The 20,552-nt window shown below is 41.6% G+C and overlaps 1 protein-coding gene across 7 annotated transcripts in view; it reads left to right on the top strand.

The window, feature by feature from the left end:
• The first annotated feature begins 4,128 nt into the window (after positions 1 to 4,128).
• Positions 4,129 to 20,552, top strand: part of GNB1 (G protein subunit beta 1) — a 39,528-nt gene continuing 23,104 nt past the window's right edge. For 2 of the 7 annotated variants that reach the window (XM_059487690.1, XM_059487686.1), the window contains exon 1: positions 4,369 to 4,673. The gene's annotated coding sequence lies outside the window, so the exon portion shown is untranslated. Of the gene's footprint in view, positions 4,263 to 4,368; positions 4,674 to 5,152; positions 5,349 to 20,552 lie in introns of those variants that run through there. The other 5 variants (XM_059487688.1, XM_059487691.1, XM_059487689.1 and 2 more) reach the window with 5 other exon arrangements.

The raw sequence follows: 20,552 nt of genomic DNA, 5'->3' as shown, positions 1-20,552 counted from the left end.
CCCATCTCACACATAACCCTCACCAGGACTGGAATTCAGGAATTCCATGGCTGGATCAGTTATAAACTCAGAGTATGGACTTTGCTGTTTGACACAGACTCCCAAACCAGCTCTCCTTACCTTAAAACCTTGTCAATTATACTCTCTGCAGACTAACACAGTTTTGCTAATTTTATGCCATGTTCTCAGAAGTGTTTAAAATAACTCTTTTGTTCCATAATAATAGGGAAACTGAAAGAAACTGTGAGAATGCAGAATGTAACTAAGGAGACTGAGCTACTCCTACTTTTTGCTCTGCCTGGCCCCACTGAGGATTTCTATTCAGTTTGCTTTTACTTATTTATTTTCTCTAATGAATGATCTTGATATTCTGCTACCTGGGTCCTTCCTCAGAAGGTAGCAGTGATGATTGTCATCCAATTGTTAAAGAAGTGGCAAATAACAGCAGGTTGGAACTGCTCTGAATTAGGTTTTAAAAAATAAAACAATAGTTTAAAAAAAAAGAGTTCTGAATACTCAGGGTTGAAGCACAGCTGAAGTTTAGACATTGTATAAGCTTCCTTTAATTTTGGTGCAATGTCAGGAGAAATGAGAGTTCTGCTTTTCTTTAGGGACCAAATGGAGAACTTCAAACTAATTGACAATCACGTGAGTGTGTCCTTGGCTCTGTCCAGGGCTCACAGAATGCTCTGCAGCCACCCCAGGACACACAGGCACACAAAGTGTTATGGAATGGGAATGGTGAGGTTCTGGAACGAGGTGGGGTTTTGAGTCAGTCTATTAAAAACACTTACCTGAGGTAACAAAGAAAGGAGGCAAAACACAATTATTTATTACTTCAGCAGTATCCTTATACCATCTGAGGAGCTTTGCAATTTTGTTAAGTGTTGATTTTCCACCTTTTTGTAGAAAGCAAAATTTGTACCTTTCCACTATTTGGTGACAGTTATTCTGTCAGAGCACAGGGGCATCTTGATTTACCATAACAATAATACAATAACAACATGTAAATTTTGATTATAACAATGGTATTTGTGTGCAAAAATTAATTGCTTTGAGAAGAGGAACTGCCCAAAGCTTCACCTAACTCAGGATGCTCCCTACAAAGGGGTTAATGTCAGCTGATTGAGAAAAAGGTGCAAGAAATTTTGCAATGGAGAACTGTGGAGCAACCTTTCTACAGAGGTTTTCTGTAGCTCTAACCCAGGACCAGAACTGTAACTTCAAAATGGACTAATCAAAAAACATTAAAATTTGTTTTATTAATTATCCATACCAGATCTTCAAGTATTCACAGATGTTTTCAGTGAAATTTTTAAACAATATTTTTGCAGTGTATAGAAAGAGATAAACTTATATCTGTAAGTCCACTTAATTCTGGTGATTTGCACATTCATCCACTGAACAGTGCAAACTATGGCAGTTCATGGATCTGTGTGAAAAATTAGGATTAAAAATGAGAAATAAATTTAGAAATTAAAGATAATGCCTGTGCAGCAGCTTCCAGCACAGGATCACATGAGGACAGCAGAATAAACCACCTTGTTGCACACAGCAATGTGGGATTGCTCAGATTATAAAACCTCCAGGTTTTAAAAATTAGAATGCATAAAAATTAGAATGTTGGGAAAAAACCCCAGAGATTCTTAGAAGATCTGAATGTGTATTTTATTTTAAAAAACCCAAACCATGTTTAGTTATTAGAATTGCACCACTGGTAAAAGCATGGAAGAGAAACCTGAGGAGGAAAAGCAGGATCTGTGTGATAAGAGTGTGCAATGGGAATAAAACATGCATTAGTTTAAAATGATATCAGTTATAATTATGTAATTTATGATATAATTAATTCACACTGCAACTGTTCTAGTCCAATAACAAAATCTCAATGCAGCTATTTTCTCAAAGAAGCAAAATGTGATTTACTATTTGCTATCAATCTCAGAATGTTATTTTTGTTCATTATACAGATTTTTCTTGGTATCATCCAGTGCTAGCTGAAAAATTTCCACAAAATCTCCTAAGACTGAGAATTTTTCCTTTGTAAAACAAGAACCTTTTTTTTTTAACCTTTTATGTATGGTACCTTTTTTGCCTAATGTATTGAGTGGTCATTGTTTTCCACATAAATGGATATTTTAATCTCTGCTAAGCCTAAAAGTAATCTCTAACTAAAAAAATTTTAAAAAACCAAAGTGCAATTTGCCTACTATAAATCTCACTTAGATTTAATGACTAAAATATTGTGTTTAACTGCTTTTGAAATCTGTAGGCAACTTTGCAAGTATCTAATAAACTTGTGGTGTTTCTGGAGCACTCAGATTTAATCAGTATTTTCCAGATGGGGATGCTGGCCTCAGGAACATTGACATCCCCATCTGCATCCATGTGGTTCCACAGATTTTAACATTCCTGTCCACATTGAAGGGGTGGAACAGAAATTTCCCCATGGTTACTGGAAAGAATATGAGTAATTTGGGACAGTAATTCAAGAATAATTTATTTTAATTTCAGTAAATTTCTTATTTTGTTATTTGTAAATCACAAGGTGATGAATTAAAGCTTTAGTGCATCATAGAAGTTATATAAAATCAAACATTTGATCATTATAAATCAAAGGCTTAACCACACCAGGACCTAATAGTTTTTCATAACAGACAAACTGAATAATAGCCAATCCACTTTCCTACATTTAAATGGCAAACCTGTTCTTTCTTTTACTAGAGGTAACCACACCTCCCTGCAGAAGGCATGACAGAAGGAACACTGCTTTAAATTCTGGGGAAGTAAGAATCTACTGGGGGAAGAGTTTGCAGAAGAAATATTGACATCATGAACCTTTTTTTGGTTGTTTTTTGTTGTGTTTGTCGGCTTTTTGTGTGTTGTGGGGTCTTTTGTTTATTTTAATACAGTGTATTCATGCTGGATAGGTTTTAATTGAAAATTTACTATAATGCTGTGGGTTGTTTTACTTTTACTACAAACCTATTTTGGTTGCCAAGTAACCTCACCTTTTAGCAAGGCATAAACAAATATTTGGGAAAAACCTCAGATTTAGAGCTGTGATAAGAGGAAAAGTGACACAATAGTGTATCTCTACTTACTTCTCAATATTAATTAGGGTTTCAGTATGAGTTCTGGTGGGAAATGATTCCATTTTGGTGACATGTCTCCTGCCTGGTTTATGTGAGGTCCCATCTGCAAGACAGAAATTGCAAATTTTATGCTCCCTTATTATTTTTTCCTACTTTCTCTTTCATGCAAACCCTTCCAGAGCAGTGATGGATGCTGTGAGGAGAACATGAAAAGAATGCTCTGGAAACTTTGGCTGTGTGAGTACCTTTATAAACAAAGCTGGAAAAAAGAAGTTCTAAGCTACAGAATTGCTGTTTGTCAAGTTTCTGAGGGAAAGATCACAGGATCACAGATTTGTGAGGGTTGGAGGGGTTCTCTGGAGATCACCCTGGCTGAAGTGGGGTGACCTGGAGCAGATGAAACAGGAATAGTGTCAAAATATGTTTGGGATGGCTCCAGAAAGGGACACTCCACACACAGCTGCTCGCTGCCACCCTCATGGGAAGAAACTCTTCCTCATGCCGAGGGGGAACTTCTGGTTTAGTTCACAGCCATTGCTCCGCATCCTGTGGCTGGCACCGCCGAGGAGCCTGGCACCATCCCCTGACACCCCTCGGAGATATTTTTATTCATTAATGAGATCCCTCCTCAGTCTTCCCAGACTAACCAGGCCCAGCTCCCGCAGTCTCTCCTCACACGATGATATTTAGATATTTATCGCCTGCCAGCCTCTTGTGAGCAGCATTTTAAGGCCTGTGGCCTCTCCCGCCCTTTCCCGCTCGGCAGCCCGGAGCACTCCCATTTAACGCGGTGTGGAGGCTCTGCCTCTCCCAGCCCTGAGCTTAAACACCATTTGTGGCTTCAGTTTCGTGCCTTTTTGTTCCCATGCGGCTCTTTCTGACTTGTTTTCGGCCTGCAGGGCCGGCGGAGCGGCCGCAATCCCCCCGCCCGCCCTCGCCCTTTGTTCGCTGAGGGGAGGGAGCGCGCGGGCGCGCGGGCGGGAGGCGGGAAGCGCGCGGCCGCCGCCAGCGTAAGGGGCCGAAGGGCGTTGCCCGCGCGGGAGCGCGCACCGCGAGGCTCCCGGCCGCGCGCACCGCCCGCCCTCCCTCCCGGCCGCGCTGGGCGGGTGCCCGGTGGAGGCGGCGGAGCCTCCGGTGAGGCTCGCGGCGGCCGGGGCGGCGGAGCCTCCGGTGAGGGGCGGCGGGGAGCGGCGGGGCCGCGCGGGGCGGCGGGCCGGGGCGGGGTGGGAGCCGAGCCGGGGTTTCCCGGGCGGGCAGCACGGGCGGGGCGGAGGGAGGAGGGGAAGGAGGGAGGTTCGCCGCGCCCAGGCTGCCGCTGCCCGATGGCTGCGGGGAGCTGAGCGGGCTGAGGAGGAGTCGAGACCCAGCGACACCCCCTCCCCCGCGGATCCCTCCTTCCCGCTCGGCTCTGCCGCCTTCCCCGGGACCCGCCGGGCGCATCGCGGGCGGCTCCCCCGCTCCTCCTCCGCCGCCTCCTCCTCCTCCTCCGCCCCCCTTCCCTCCCCAGGCCGGCGGGACGCGGGCAGGACCGCGGGCGGCGGACGGACCGGCCCGGTTCATGAGCAGCGGCCGGGAGGGCAGGTAACCGTGTGAGGGGTGCGGGGAGGGCGGGGGTCCCTCAGAACGCGTTTCCCGCCCGCCGAGCCCCGGCCGGCCCCACCCCGGGGCCATCTTCCCTCGGCTCCCCCTCAGCCCCGCTCCTTCCCCTCCCCCGCGCTTCCTCCTCCTGCCGCACTTCTCCTTTCCCTCTCCTTTCCTCCCTTGTCCTCCCCTTCCGCCGCCGCACCGGGGGCCCCCCGGGCCGCCTCCTCCTTCTCATCGCCCCCGTTCTCGGCGACCCCCGGTATGGCGGGGTTGGAAATAGCCCCCCTCCCCCGCGCTTCCCACCTCCTCGGGGCTCCAGCTTCCCCTAAAAAAGAAGTGTGTTTGTAGCTGGAGGAGGAGGGGAAAAAGGTGGGGGTGGGACTGATTCCCTCTCGAAGGCTTCCAGGCGAAAAGGGAGGAGACCTCGGATCTTGCGGGGTTCCATTTTTAATTATAATTACGCTGTAGTGGTCCCTGCTAGACGGTTCGGGGGTCTTGCCTTAAGCCACAAAAGGCGAGTTCCAGAGCGATCCAGCCGGCAGAGGGAATATCTGGAGAGAAATTCAAGGGGAAGGAGGAAAAAAAAAAAAAAAAAAAAAAAAAAAAAGCAATGGTGTGGCTGCTGTAATGGTGGAAAACTGATTAAGAGGAGCCGGGGGTGAGACAAACAGGGTAAGGCTGCTTGCAGCACCCCCGGGCAGCCGAGGGCTCGCAGATGGGGCTCATGCTGGGTGTGCTGGGCGAGGGAGGGGTAGGGAAGGTTTTGTTCTCGTCAGAACCGGAACCGAGCATGGATTCAAACCGCATATTTGTTATATTCGTTCCCCCATGTATTACGGTGCTGCATATTTTTGTGTGCCCGTAGCAGCGATAACGAAGATCATGGAGGGTGTTTGCTACAATAGGAAGATGGAGTTTTCTCCTTGGAAATGTTGTTTAAAATATTGTTTCAATTCCGAGCTTTTTATCGAAAGGATTTCAGCGTTATTTTTTTTTGATCCATCCAAGGGATATTGAACGTGTAGGGTTTTTAATCCTACAGCTTTGTAGGGGATGAGGATGTGTAAAGCCTTGCATGTAAATATGAAAGAGATATAAAGCGTTTTATTAACCAAAAAATCTTGTCCAGAAGAAAATCAGAATGATGTAGAGGTTGTTGTAAGATGTCAATTTATCATTCCTGAGGATGAACTGAAATTTTAACGAATGTGATATTTCATTATTCCCTGACAAAGTCATGGCTGGGACTCGTTTTAAAGCAGGCATCCTTTCTAGGATGTGCCGACTGCCACGTTATTATGTATTGTCTCCACAGGAGGAAATAGGAGGAAAGCACTGTAAATGTAAGGCTTAAGTGATTATTGAAACAGCTTTTGAGAATAGTTGGCTCAACTTGGGGAGGCGATTTAAGACTGAAAAATTAAACGTTTTGCTGCTGTAGGGTATCTGCACCTAATCGTGAGACATTTATCCCATATTTTGAGCTGATCTGGACACGAGGATGTGAATCAAGACAAAATGCTGTCGGTGTGTATGGGAAATACGTGTGAGGAAATGAAGATAATATGTTAATAGCTAAATCCGTCCCCAGATGTGATAGATCAGAGTTTATTTCTGTCCCTTGTGCTTGAGGAGGGGACAAGGAGAAGGGGTGATAATAGTGTGGTTGTTTTGGTGGCTGCAGATTAGCCAGGGTGTCTGTTTGATTTTCTTTCTGCTCTGAATGAATGGATCTCTCTGTGCCTGGGCCCAGTAGCTGCAACAAGATGGCGTTTGCAGCAAGGCAGCTCTCATTTTTCAACTCCTCCTCAGCCCAGCTTTGCCAAACTAGATCTTATTTCGTAATTGTGTTTTAGATTTACTTTCTCATTCTCTTTGCTTTCTTCTCTTCTGGGGTGGGGGGAGGAGGAGCGTTTGGAAGATTTGCTGTGAGAAATCTGTGGGTTTTTTTTTTTTTTTCTTAATTTTTGTGAGCTCCTCCAGATAGGAACTAGGTGGGAGGAGTAAATAGTTTTATTGAAATGTTCACATAGGCTCTTAACTGAATAAAGGGGTGACACAATTTTCGTTTTTACCTTGCAGTGCCTGCTTAACGCCACCAAAATGTCCCTGGCTTTTGTGAAGCCTGTTGCTAAAAAGCAGTTTTTAAGGCAGAGCACAGGTACACAAAGGCTGCTGGGCCGTGGCTCTGCTGCCAGGTGATCTCAGATCAGAGCCTGTGCACACAGGTGTCTGTCTGTGCCACAGGAGGCTCCTGCCTGCTTCAGAACCTCCCGATTTGTGGAGGGTTTCAGGCTGACCCAGAATTACTGCCATCCTCTGGATAACTGTTCTTTTAATGGACACGAATAAGAAAGGCTGGGGGGTGTTAAAACAGCTCTGGGTACTCGGTTTCAAAATAACACTGCAAATTTCTAAAGCCTTTTACGTTATTTTTTAGTATCTTTTGAGAAAAATGGACTTCTCATTTGTAGCTCCTGTGATATTTCAGTGCCAAACACCTTAACTTTGGTAGCCTAAATAAAATAGCTTGGTTAATATTTGATATACTGGAGTCAGGCTTAAAACAATACACTTCCCAGCAAGAAAAATAAGAAATGCTTGTTATGTCTCCTGTATTCAAGTGACCTCCAAACCTTTGATATTATCAAACATTCTACTACTGTTTATCTATTACTTAATGTATAATCAGTTGTTTGTTAGTTTATTGGAGTAACCCAGCTGTAGCTCATGCAGAAGGAAGCTGGGAACAGCAGAGCTTTTCAGTTGAGGCTTGCAGTGCTGGTCTTTTTCTTAATTAAAAAAAAAAAAAGCTGAAATTAGCTGAGTGCATTTTATTTCTGTGGTGTTTCATGAACCTTTTTTTTTAAATTAAGAATACTGTCTAATAAACTGTTAGTTCCATTGAAGTTAATGTCCTGTTAAACCTTAAATTACTAATTTTTTTTTTGTTATAACTACTTTAGCTCTTTAGTACAGGATCAGAAAGAGCAGAGTGAAGTGAGATTCTGGTTTGGGTAAGATAAATTACATTTATCCTTGTTGAGTCCTTGCAGCTGCTAAGTCAGTACGTAGCAGGCATCCTAGCATGAAATCTTTGACAACATGGTAAATTAAAATTCCACAGGAAATCTTAGCAGAACAGTTTCTTAAATCACCTCTGTGCCTCGTGGAAACGTGGAGATGCTGGATTTGGACTTAATGGGAATTCTTGTGTAAGTAATCAGTGAAGTTCTGTACAATCAGGGAGTGGATAGAATTTTGTGCAGCATTATTCTTAATATCATCCCAAAAGAAATCTTCCACAGCTATTAAAAATTTTAAAACTTGAATCATTCAGCTAATTCACTTAGAATAAGAAAACCCTTCAATTTATGCAATTCCAAGGCCCTTTAATTCTAGTGGCAATAGATATTGTGTTTGTAGGATGCCTTTTCCTGGAATGAAGCAAGATGTTGGCTGCCCTGTGTAACTTCCTGGTGCTTCCATTTGCTCATGTGGAAAACAACCAAACTGCTTCTTCTTAAATAGTAACTGAGTTAGGATTTCTCAATCCCTGTGCAACCAGATGCCAATTCATCTGAAACTTTTGTTGTTTTTGTAGATTCCTACCAGGCCTGGAGCTGTGGTTGGGGACGTTCAGCTGGCTTTGTAGTTCCTGCAATAAAAAATGGGAGTTGTTACTCTCTGTGAGAGCAGCAGTAGATTTGTCTCCTCCTCTCTGGGCTCAGCTCGTGTTCTAGGCACTGAATTGGATTAAATTCTTACTGTCCATGGATTTTGGCTCTCAGCATTAGTGGATTGGTAATTGATATTCTCAATTTTAATATCCAGTTTTGGCCATATGGCACACCGTATTGTCTCAGCAATTGCATTTAGTGTTGCTTTGTGTGAGCAGGGTGAAATGAGAAATGGAAATGGGAAATTGGAAATTGGCCATTCCAGGTGTTGAATTACCCTGAGGTGAGTTGGCCTTGGAGTCTCTAATGCCTGTGGTCATGGCAGAATTCTAGATGGGGTCTTTTTTTATACAGAATTTTAGGTGGGTTTTTTTTAATACAGAATTTTAGATGGGGTCTTTTTTTTATACAGAATTTTAGGTGGGTTTTTTTTAATACTGAACTTTAGATGGGGTCTTTTTTTAATACTGAATTTTAGATGGGGTCTTTTAAATACAGAATTTTAAATGGGGTCTTTTTTTAATACAGAATTTTAGGTGGGGTCTTTTTTTATACAGAATTTTAGGTGGGGTCTTTTTTTAATACAGAATTTTAGGTGGGGTCTTTTTTTTATACAGAATTTTAGATGGGGTCTTTTTTACTACAGAATTTTAAATGGGGTCTTTTAAATACAGAATTTTAGATGGGGTCTTTTTTTATACAGAATTTTAGGTGGGGTCTTTTTTACTACAGAATTTTAGATGGAGTCTTTTTTTTTATACAGAATTTTAGATGGGGTCTTTTTTACTACAGAATTTTAGATGGGGTCTTTTTTTTATACAGAATTTTAGGTGGGGTCTTTTTTTTATACAGAATTTTAGGTGGGGTCTTTTTTACTACAGAATTTTAAATGGGGTCTTTTAAATACAGAATTTTAAATGGGGTCTTTTTTTTATACAGAATTTTAGGTGGGGTCTTTTTTATACAGAATTTTAGATGGGGTCTTTTTTTATACAGAATTTTAGGTGGGGTCTTTTAAATACAGAATTTTACTGGTTATATGGCCAAAAAAAAAATATAACCTTGAAAGTAGCTTGCTTGCATTAATGAAATGTTTCTTAAGCGTGTGACTGAAGATAAAATGGACATTTTTTGAAGGGAGTCTCTTGGTTGCTTGATGTGCAGACTGAAAATGAAAAGAATACATATTCCATTCAAAATGGTTTTTTTCTCCCCACTGATAAAGTTGGAAGTAGCATTAGCCAAGGTCATGATAAAAAACAAAAATACCCCCAAGCCCCCATGTTTCTATTTAACATAGTGTCTCCAGTTATTGTTTCTTCCCAGGGTGTCCGGTGTGCTGGGGATTCTGGGAGTGTGGATTTGTTTTTCACCAAACAAATATATGCAGAATCCATAGATCCTTGAGCCAACTGGTAGTTGAGCAGAACATTAAGAGGTTTTTAAAAGCCTGGAGCTGGCTATGAGCAGTACCTTCACTCGAGATGCCAAAATAATCAATGTAAATTACTGTGCAAAGCTTCCTAGTAGCAAATATGGGCACTCCAAGATGGGTTTTTAGGCAGAATATTGCATTTTTATTAAAATAGTAGAGGATTTCTGAGTAGAGAGAAAGGAGATGGTTAGAAATGCACACTTAAAAATAATTTTGTAAGCATAAAAATCAGATCTTCTTGGCCTCTTTTTTTAACAGCTGACCTTCTAAAATGAGTTCTTTGCAATTAATATCTTGTAAGAGTATTCATTTGTATTAACTACAAATGAATTAATGTATTAATACTTGTTCATACTGCATTTATTGGAGTGATGTGGAATATGATTTGTTAATCTCTTGAAATACAATGGAATATTTCTGGCTGGGTGTGCTGGTTTCAGGGGGTGATGTTTCTTTAGTCCAGTATATTCTTAGAAATGCAGGAATTTTCTGTCTTGAACCCAGCCAGGGAGTACTGACAATATTCTGGTGCCATCTGGAAGCAGCCAAGATGTGTCTCCTGCTATGAATATCTTACTCTCACTTTTACTGGGGGTGCTGCAATTAAATGCCTACATGGGAATTTTTTTTTTTTTATGTGTTAGCCAAAAAAATACTTTTTTGGGGGACGTACAGAAGTGTAATTTGTAAGGAGCCATGGAAATAATAAATTGTAAATTCTCTGCAGGATTTTTAGTGCTGGCTTAAAGTGGAAGAAAATAAAGATATATCTAGGTGTTGCACATTGACCTGGTTATTGGTGTTTGGGCAATGAGGGCTTGAGAAAGCAGTTAAAAAGCAAATGTTGAGATATTGCTGGATTTAAATCTTGTTAAAATCCAATAAAGTAACTCCAGCAGGTTTTAAATTGGAATCCTTTGGAAAGTGTTGCAGACATTTTGAAGACCTGGAAAACATATTCATAAAGGGAACACAGTCATAAATTTTGGGTTTATGAATATGTTCCCTTTATCAGATATTCCGTGGTAATTAAAAATTATTGAAAACAATGTATTTTTGTCATGAAGGGAAGACCTGCAGTTATTTCTGCATGTGATGGGACCGAAGGGTTAAAATTTGATCTGTTTTGGAATCCTGACAGTGGATGAGTGGAAATGAGGCTGAAGGCCTGAGGAAGGTGATCTGAGGGAGCTTAAAGGAGACAAAGCTGTGAGGTGGCTCTGTCATTGAGGGTGGTAAAGACAGGCTGAATCTCAGAGTTCTTTTCACAGATCACATTTAGAACTTGGTGAGGGAAAAATTAGTAGCATTTAATGCAGTAAAGGCAAAGAGGCTGATTAAAAACCTAGTTGCCATTTTAATGGGAAATGGAATTCATTTCTGTAAGTAGTTTGCCTGAAACTGCTTCATTAAAAAGAAGTTTATTAATTGGAGGAGGTAGAATATCAGCTTGTCAAATCACTGCAATTTCTAAAGGTTTTCTGTTTAGTCTTCTGTTCTATAACATTCTAGATGTTATAAGGATTATTTTAATTGTGTATACTTAAATATTTTTTTTCTCTCTGTTCCTACCTTGATCTGAAGAAGGTTTGCCTACAATTTCATGCCAGTTATGTTTATGATGTTTTTTTCAGATGAGAATATTTTTGATGTCTTCTTGAAAACTGCAGTAATGCCTGCCAGCACTCCCCAAAAAAAGAAAATATTAATTATCTGTAATTAGATAGATTAGATAATTTTTGTAGCTTTATGTAACGTGGTCCTATATTCAAAGCTATGTATAGATTTTTGTCACTATTTTAAGCTTGTTCTTTTTTTTTTCCCCCAGCAAAGAGGGAAAAAAAAATAAAACCAAAATACTTCTCTGGAAACTCAGAGTTCCATCTATGCTGTGTGTGAAAGTAGGTTTAGGGAATATTTTATCAGTTCAGATATCAGTGCTGATTTGGCTCATCCTCATTAGAAAATCAAACTGGTTTGGGGATGAGGGAATAAAGGAGGAATTTCAAGGCTTTTATGTGACTTTGAGGGAGGCAGCTGTGGGTGTTGGCCTCGCTGACAGGAAGGGATGCCTTGTGTTGTTACAGTAACCTTCTGATGGTCTGTTATTTTCTTTCTTAAAGAAAAAGAGTTTCTGCTGAGCTGTTACAGGTGAGCTGTTCCTTCTGTACATCTCCATTTTTTACTGCATTTCTGGCTTTTTTCCTGGCTTGGGTTAGGGGTAGGGAACCATCTTAAAAGTCCTCTCAGGCACACGTGCTCTGTGTTTATCCTGCCATTTCAGGATTTACTAAAATCTGTCAATAAATAGAGGTTATCTAAAATTACTTGCAGAACCATGAATTATTTGACAAGCTGAGTGGGTTTTGTTGTATTTTTGTGAAACATTAAAATTTCCAACAGTGATCTGACAGAAGAATCTTTAATTGTGAGCCTCAAAATTGGAGTTTAACTTGAATTGCTACAGAAATACACATGGCCAGTATTAATGGGGTGTTCTGTACTGGAAGGGCTTTCTCACTGGCACATCTGTGCTAACATGGGATATTTTCCCAGATTTCTTTTCCTGAGGGTGCCTGGGCAGGATGTTGAGCTTACAGATGTTGTTGGAGATCTCATGTCCTGTCCAGATGTGCAGGCTTGGGGTGCTGCTGCCCTTCTGTAATCTGTGGGGAACTGGAGAAATTCAATCTCTCATATCACACAAACCACTTTGTGTTCAGTCCCACTGTTTGGAGTTCTGTAGGTATTTAAGAGATTTACCAAAACAAATGAGGGGTAGGAGGTGGGTCAAAGCTCCAAGGTTAAAGCCATGCAGAAGATGGTAGAAATTTGCCTTTTTTTGTTGATGCAGAGATCTTTAAAGTCAATGCTTGGTTATCTTCAGTAGTAAAATTTGTAAGGCCAGGCAGAAATGTTCACTCTGTCAACAGCACTGATCACAAGTCCTTGAACTTACTTCTTAGTTTGAAATATGTGCAATACTGATATTTTCCTGTAAGATCTTGGTGGTGAAAGCCATTGCAGAAAGTCTGGTTTAGTCATATGTGTGAAGTTGTGTCGTGTTTAACTTGATTTAAATTACATTGGAGCTGATACGTGTTGGTTAACACCAAGTGGTTCAAGGTATGTGTTGAATGTAGCAATGCTTGAATCTCAAAATAAAAAAGTAAACTTAGGCTTCAATATCTAAAATCTAAAAAAATAGTTATAACTGCATAATACAAAACTTATTTACTGGAAACAAAATGTAGTGACACAACAGAGCTGAACAGAGCAGGCCTACACTGCCTCAAGATGCTGAGAGGAAATCTGTTCATGGTCCTCTTGCATTTTATCATTTTGCTTCCCAAAACTCTGAGGGGTTTTGTTGTTTTTCACAAATATGTTGGGAGGTTGGTGTGGTAATTTTCTCTGTTAGTCTAGAAAAACAAAGTGAATGTGATAGTCTGCTGAAATGTTGAAAGAAGCTGATCTGTCCTGGTTGAGGAGCTTTGCTGAGCAGATGTTTGATATTGCTGTGGCACATTCCCTGCATGGCAGCTCTGGAGTCAGGCTGTGTGTGTAACAAAGGTGGTGCTGGACAAAGATCAGGGCAGGCTCCTGATGCTCCTGGCACTGCATTGTGCTGCATTACCCAGAGCTGCATTCTCTGCAGCTGGCAGAGCTTATCTGCCCACTGCCTGCACACTCACTGGGCAAGTTCCTTGTGGCAGTGCTGGGGAGTACTCACAGAAAATAAAACTCGGCAGGAACCATTTATTAATGAATTGAAATCTTCACAAAGTAGTGGAGTCTTCAAAAAGCGCCTCAGCTGCTGAGGAAGTGGGTTTCTGTATGTGGAAGCTCAAATATCTTGGACACTGAAATCAAATTGGTTGGTTTGACTTCCAGTTCTTCCTTTCTCCTCCTAACCATGGGCAGCAGCTGAGTTTCAGGAAGTTCTGAAGTTCAGCTTTGCAGGAAGTGCTGTGGTTTCTCCTGAGTGCCTCTGCTGCTCTGGGGTGGGGGAGCTTGAGCAGGGCTGGCTCAGGGACAGAGGCTCTGGGTGGGAGCAGCCAGTGCTCGTCCAGAGGGGAGGCAGGGAGAGCCTGAGCAGCTCCAGGCAAGCACCCAGTGCTCCTCCAGAGGGGCTGAATGTCAGAGCAGAACCCCAGCAGCTCCAGAAAAGCACCCAGTGCTCCTCCAGGGGGGCTGAATGCCAGAGCAGAACCCCAGCAGCTCCAGGGCTCAACCACCCAACCTGGCTGCTGCTTTGGCACTACTTTGCAGGTATTTTTTTTCCATTAAATAGGTGGGATTATCTTCTGATGTTTTCAGTTTTGTTGTTCTCAGTTAATTCCCTGGTGTTACCTACTTTTTTTCCTATTTATCATATTTTCCTCTATATTTTAATCACCTAACAAGATAGATACCATCTCCAGGAATGCAATTGATATTTAAAGATTAACAGCAGAAGTTTTCAGAGAGTTAGAGCAGATCCCTTGGGAAGAGGAGTGTCCAAGGGTGAATTGAGTATTTCCTGCTGTACCTTTGTGCTTTCTGCTGTGATCCTGGCCCTGGGCTGTGCTCTCCTATCAGCACTGCTGCCTAGTGTGTTCCCAAACTGCACTTCTCAGTCTGATGCATTCAAGGTCTCCTGTGTTACTCGACTTTTCAGGCTCAGCCTTGCTTTTCTTGTTCTCCTGTACCTTATTTTGTACAAACAGTTCGTAGCAAAATGCAGAATTGGGAGAAATCAATGAGCATAAATCATTGCTCTCCAAACAAATGGAGCTGCTTGCACACTGATTAAAGATGGGGCATGTTGATTTTGGGCCTGGAGAAGGAAGTATTGCTCAGTGTGTTTTGGGTGAAAAGATGTGAGAAATGCCATATTTTAATCTCTGCTGAGTATCTTTTGTCTGTTATATGCATATAATATATTTTGTTGATTTTTAAGGTCCACTGAAATGCTGCTTCTCTTCAGACTGTGCTGGGAAGCAGCTGTTTCTCATGGTATAGCTAAACTATTCTAACAGTGCTCTGTTAATCTCTTACTGAAGATCACTGTGCTGTTTGAACACTAAATTCTTATTTCAGTGAATTGAATGTATTCTGGTTTTTAGCTAGGGCTTGGATAAAGATCTTTTCCATGGTTGTAAAGAATGAATATTTTGCTTTTAGCTGATCTCTGAGGCTTTGTACAGTCTGTGTAGCAGAGGCACAAAGGAGCAGATGGTTTGTTCCAATGTCTTAACTCCCCTATTTTTGTTGGGGCAGATGTGACAGCAGCTGTGGTGAGGAGGTAGTTATCAACTCAGGTCCAGCCTGCCTCCAAGATGGGCTCACTTTTCTTGCTTCTCTTGCATTTTTCTCCTTATTATTTTTACTTCATAAAAGCTTAATACAGTGGGAGCTTGCTTGCTTTCTCTGAGTGCTTCTAAGGCAGAGCAGGAGGAAGAATCCCTGGAATCTGAAGTGCTCTCTCAGGATTTGATGCTGACAGCAAAAAGCATTTTGGGTGCAGCTCTTGATCCGTTTGGAGAAGCACAATTGGGGTTTGGTAGAACACGGACTGCCTTGCTGCTCCTGGAAACACAATGTGGTTCTCATTAGTGCCCCTCATTATTGTCTGAGGGCCCTGGTGCACTGAGACATGGCAGCCTGGGAGCTGCTCAGCACATCAGGGAAATGCTGCTCAGAGGCAAGGCTGGCCATAAAGGATCTCTCTGCACCTGGAAATGTCTCCCTCAGATCAAGAGTAGAGATGTGGCAGTTTGGTTCACCCTTCATCCTTGTTTTTAAATGGATTTACTTGGAAGGATGTAGAAGCAGGGTAGCTGAGTGTGGCTTTCTGGAAGTTGGTTGTGTTTTTTAAAAGGGTGTAGACAGGAAGCAGTTGATTCTCCCTTGACTCAGTTGACTCTTTATTAGCTGGCACATGCAGAACAAAATGGATGATTCAGCTCCTGTTGATAAAATAGCAGAGCTAAAATGTATGGAAATACCAAATACAATAATGGGGATTTCTGCTGATTTCCTGTGCTTATGCAGGCACAGAATGTTACTGGTTTATTTTTTGTGTTAGTATTTTTCATGTCTATTCCTCGATACTTGTTTCTGGTTTTTTTTTTTTTTTTTTGGTGTTGTAAATAAGTGATCACATAACCCATTTCCTCCTCCAATGTAATAAATACTGTAGTGAAGATCTCAGTGTACCTGCTGATGTCACTGATGGCAATATCTGAACCAGCCCATGATTTTTAACAGGGTGAAGATCATTCCAAGCCAGATGTGTTGGCAGGCAGAGCTGAGAGAAATCCCATGCAGGCTTTTGGAACCCACTTGTTGCCTTACACTTTAATCCCTGCCAGGGCAGCTGATCCACTTGATGGATTTCATTGTAATCTTCAGGATTTTGGGAGCAGGAGGTGCCTCTGCCACGTTTTGCATCTCCCCATTCATTTATTGGGGATTCAGTGCAGTGTGATCCATGCTGGGCTCTCCTCAGCCCCTCCTGGGAAATGTCTGGGGAGAAGTGAGCAGAACATCATCCTGCTAGAGAAATCCATCAGTCTTTGTGAGGACTTTGAGCATTTCTAAATCACAGAAAATGAACTGAAGGCTACTTGAAAATTGGCTTACTCAGAAGTGACTTTTAAAAGACAATATTTGGATACTTAAGGGGAATTCTCAAGAATTACATTTCTTAATAGGATTGCAATTTACTATAAGCATGTTCTTAAAGTGTGGATTAAAAACTTGGTTTGATACCTGAATAAACATGATTTTAATGCTGACTTCCATTAAAAAGAAACAACTCTATGAATTCAGGCATGTAAAGTATTTTTATTTGCTGTGTAATGGTTCTGTCACCCTGGGACACTGTGAACTCCTCCTCCAGCTGTGTGCTTCCATTTCTGGCTTCTAGCAGAAAATGTTCTGTGTGTAGCTTGGATTGTGACCTACCCCAAACCTATAGATCCAGCTGATAGACATGAGAAATCACACATCATATCAAAAGATAATACCCTGATCCCATGGCATTGCTTGGTAATATCACAGGAATATTGCAGTCTTACTTTGGCTATTAATTATTGAAGCAGGACTGCAATATTCCTGTGCTGCATGTGCTCTGCCCTGCTTAGGTAAACACAGATTCTGGTGCCTTTGCAAATGAAGTGAAAGCAGCAGTAAAAAGTGGAGGTTCATGATGAAAGAGCTGAAGGAAGCAGTGAGAAATGGCAGCTGAAGGAAGAAACAATGTTCAGGTGCTGTGAGGCTCTGCAGATGGAAGCATCTAGTAATAAATGCTTAGTCATTTCTCTGTTGGTTAATTAATAGTAATTTATTCTCCTTCAGTGCTGCATGTGTTTTGTTTGTCAGTCTGAAGGGAGATGTCTGGGAGTGTGTGACAGCAAAACTGGGTTTGGATAAAGGGATACTTTAGGAAGTGACAATTTTCAGTGACTTTTTTTGATAAATGTAGCTAGAAATTGATGCATAAGCAGAAATTGATGCATAAGCAGATTTTAAGTTTTTACTCTGGTTTTGGATTTTTTACATTCTTTTTAAATGGTAAAATCAGGAAAGAAGACAGTAAAAACATCACTGAATAGTTGGATAAAATTGAGGTTTTCTGCAAATGTATTGCTCTTCAGAAGGCCTAACTGCATGGAGATAAATTGGAATAAAATCTAGAATATTGGTTTATAATGATTTAATAAATACAACTTTGTTGAAAACTGACACTAAATACCAGTAATGTTTGTTCATAAAATAAGTTAACTTCCCATGCCTGCTTCTTATCAGGAAGTGTAAAAATGCTCTTAAATGGGAATTTCTTTGAGAGGAAGACAGAAGAGATGTAGTTAGGAAATGTTTGGGCTTGGGTCACTAAAGTCCCAAGAGGTATTAATATTAGTGAACTACTTCAAAGATCTCTTAAGACCTTCTTTTTAAAAAGTGCTATTTTAAGCATTTGCCTTTAGGCCTCTGTTAAACTTGTAATATCAGTTCTTTTAGTTTTTTACAGAAATTTTCTGCTGTACCTAGAATATTAAAATGATTTTTTTTAATAATGCACATGGCTTCCAGATGCATTTAGAAAGGATTAATGAAATGACCTGTTAGAGTCCAGCTTTTTGTGCTTAAATATTACATCAGGATGATGCTTTTTTTAAATGTAGGTCATGGGATTAGCATCAGGAAATGTGAGTATTTGGCAGCATGGGGTTGTGGCTGCCATGCAGGCAGCTGGAATTTGTGCAGGAGGGGACACTGAGCCCACCAGAGCTGTTTATTTATTGCATGGTCTTTGCATTGTCTCCTTGGCAGGCTGCTGTTTTGAGAAGGTGCTGAACTATCCAAAAAGTTGATTTTCAACTCCTTGTTCAGCAGAGGGAGGGATGACTCCTTGGAAAATGGAGCCTTGCAAGAAGAGCTGATGGATTCTGCATAATTTGCATTTTGGTGCCTTTCAGGAGGTGTTGTGTTGTGTTACTGGTGGTAACAACCTCTGGCATGTTGGGGGATTTGAGCACTGAAGTTGAACTTTTGTGGTGAATTATTCATATTCTGGAGCAGTTTTGGAGGAGACAGAAATGCCCTGTTCCTCTGAGACAGTGCTTGCAATTTGGGACTTGGAATGTGGAAGTGCCTTGCTGAATTTGGGTTTTGCAAGGTTTAATTTTCTGAAATAAAAGGTTAATTTTAATTTTTTATTTCTTCTTTTTTTGTTTTTATGTTTTTTGGTGGTTTTTTTTTCTGAATAGCAGCAGCTATTTACGGTGGATGGGTTTGTTCGGGCTTTTTTGTTGGTTTTGTGTTATTTGGTTTGTTCTGGGTTTTTTATTATTTTTGTGGGGGTTTGCATTCTGAAGTGCCAGATGAAAGCAGTGAGGCACTTGTGGATTGCCTCAGTGCCTCACTGGGGGCAGTTTGGTGCATTGGAGGCTGTTCTGCCTGGTTTTTCCTGCTGGTTTGTGTCAGTGAGCTTACAGATGAAGGAACGTGGCCAGAACTTTGCCAGAACTGTAGAACTCACCTTTATTCTTTAACCAACAATTCTCCTGTGTTCTGTGCAGCAAAGAGAATTTTTTTTAATTCCTAATGTGATTTTAGGTACATGAAGCTGAGCAGAAAAAGTGCACAAGTTTCTTCAGGACGAAAACATTTCTGAAGTTCTTCTACTTGAAACAAAACACACAAAAACTCTGAAACTCTCAGCACAGTGACTCCAGAAATGCAACCTGTCCTTCCCTATGGAGCTATAGGTAACAGTGAAGCACTGATGAAATCAGGTTGTTGAGGTGCAGCTATTTTTAACTTGTGTAATTATCATTTTAGTCACACACTCCATTGAAAATGGAAATTTGTGAGCACTCCAGCCAGCCAGCGTGGCTGCTGCAAGATGAGCATTAACACTGATGGACCTGATGCTTGTTTTGTGTGTACTTCCCACTAATATATGGAAAAATGTCTACTGAGCACAGCAACTGCTTCAGCTGGGAACTTGGCAATTCTTCAGCACCAGAAGCAGCCAAACCTCCCACAGAAACATTCAGCTGTGCTGGCCTTGCACCACACAAGTGCTTCAGGAAGTTTTCAAGGAGTTGTACAATCTCCTGTTGTCCCTAGCAGGGTGAGCTCTTTGGCAAACCTGTTTTAGGAAGGTCCTGCTTGATTTTCAGATTTGGTGAGCTGGGAAATTACAGACATGGCAGATGGTTCCCAGAAAGGAGACTTCAAATAAGTGTATTTAGATTTAGGAATTTGGAATTATTAATTTATACTTCTCTAGGTTGGACTTCAAAGCTGCCCTTGGAGGAGGGGACAGCAAAGATTTGGATTTCTGGACTCCAGTTCTGCAGTCCCCAAGGAAATTCTGATCTGGAATTACCTAATTCTTGGAGGGGCACATGCAGATCCTGAAACATCCTTTGAGCTTCCAGCTGTCTGCTAGAGCACTTAATGGTTTTAGTTAGCCATTAAACTGAAGATGGGAATTTTTGGGGAGTTTTTTGTATCCAGAACAATCTTGAAAGTTGAAATTTGAGACTTAATTACATTGGAATTTCAGGATGCTGGCAGTGCTTTGGCAAGGTGCTGTAATAATCTCTTGAGCATCTAGCTGCTGTTCTGTGATAATAATCAGCCATGCAGACTGTAAGGAATGATTTTAATAAACCAACTTGCATTGCTGTTTCACAGCCATTATCTCTGCCTCAGAGGTGATATATTGCAGTGCTGGTGCTGCTGGGTACCTGTGCAGGAGTTCCTGAATCAGGAACTGCCTGGCTCCATCTAGCCATCCCTGCTGGCTCAGGGGGCAGAGCAGCGCAGCAGCTTCACTTCAAATTGCTGCTTTATCTTAATAGTGGTACTGGGGTTTGCTAGTTGGTTTTTGGGTAGTTTGAGGGGATTTTTTTGTTTTTTCTTCCCCTTCAGTACAGTTATTTTTGTTTAAGTGCCTTGATTAAAACAACCCTATGTGCCACTCTTGCAGGAGGATGTGTTCTGCAAGACATTTTTAAGATTCACGTGGTGTAATGGTCATGAAAATCAGTTTTTACTGGAGTTGGTTGAGATCCATGTTAAGCTGTGTGAATGAAGCCTCAAATACCTGTTTATACATTGATTGCATCCCCCATGAACACATCTCCCACCTTCCTACAGCAGGGACAACTGCTGGGGGTCCTGGGCAAATCCCATCCCAGGGTTTGAGGCAGATCCTCAGAATCTTCTCTGATTCCTGGCCCCACATCCCTGTGCATGAAT

Source organism: Ammospiza nelsoni, chromosome 22, assembly GCF_027579445.1.
Source record: "Ammospiza nelsoni isolate bAmmNel1 chromosome 22, bAmmNel1.pri, whole genome shotgun sequence".
Taxonomy (NCBI): Eukaryota; Metazoa; Chordata; class Aves; order Passeriformes; family Passerellidae; genus Ammospiza; species Ammospiza nelsoni.
Note: the sequence above shows the minus strand (reverse complement) of the source record. Positions and strands in the feature narration are given on the sequence as shown.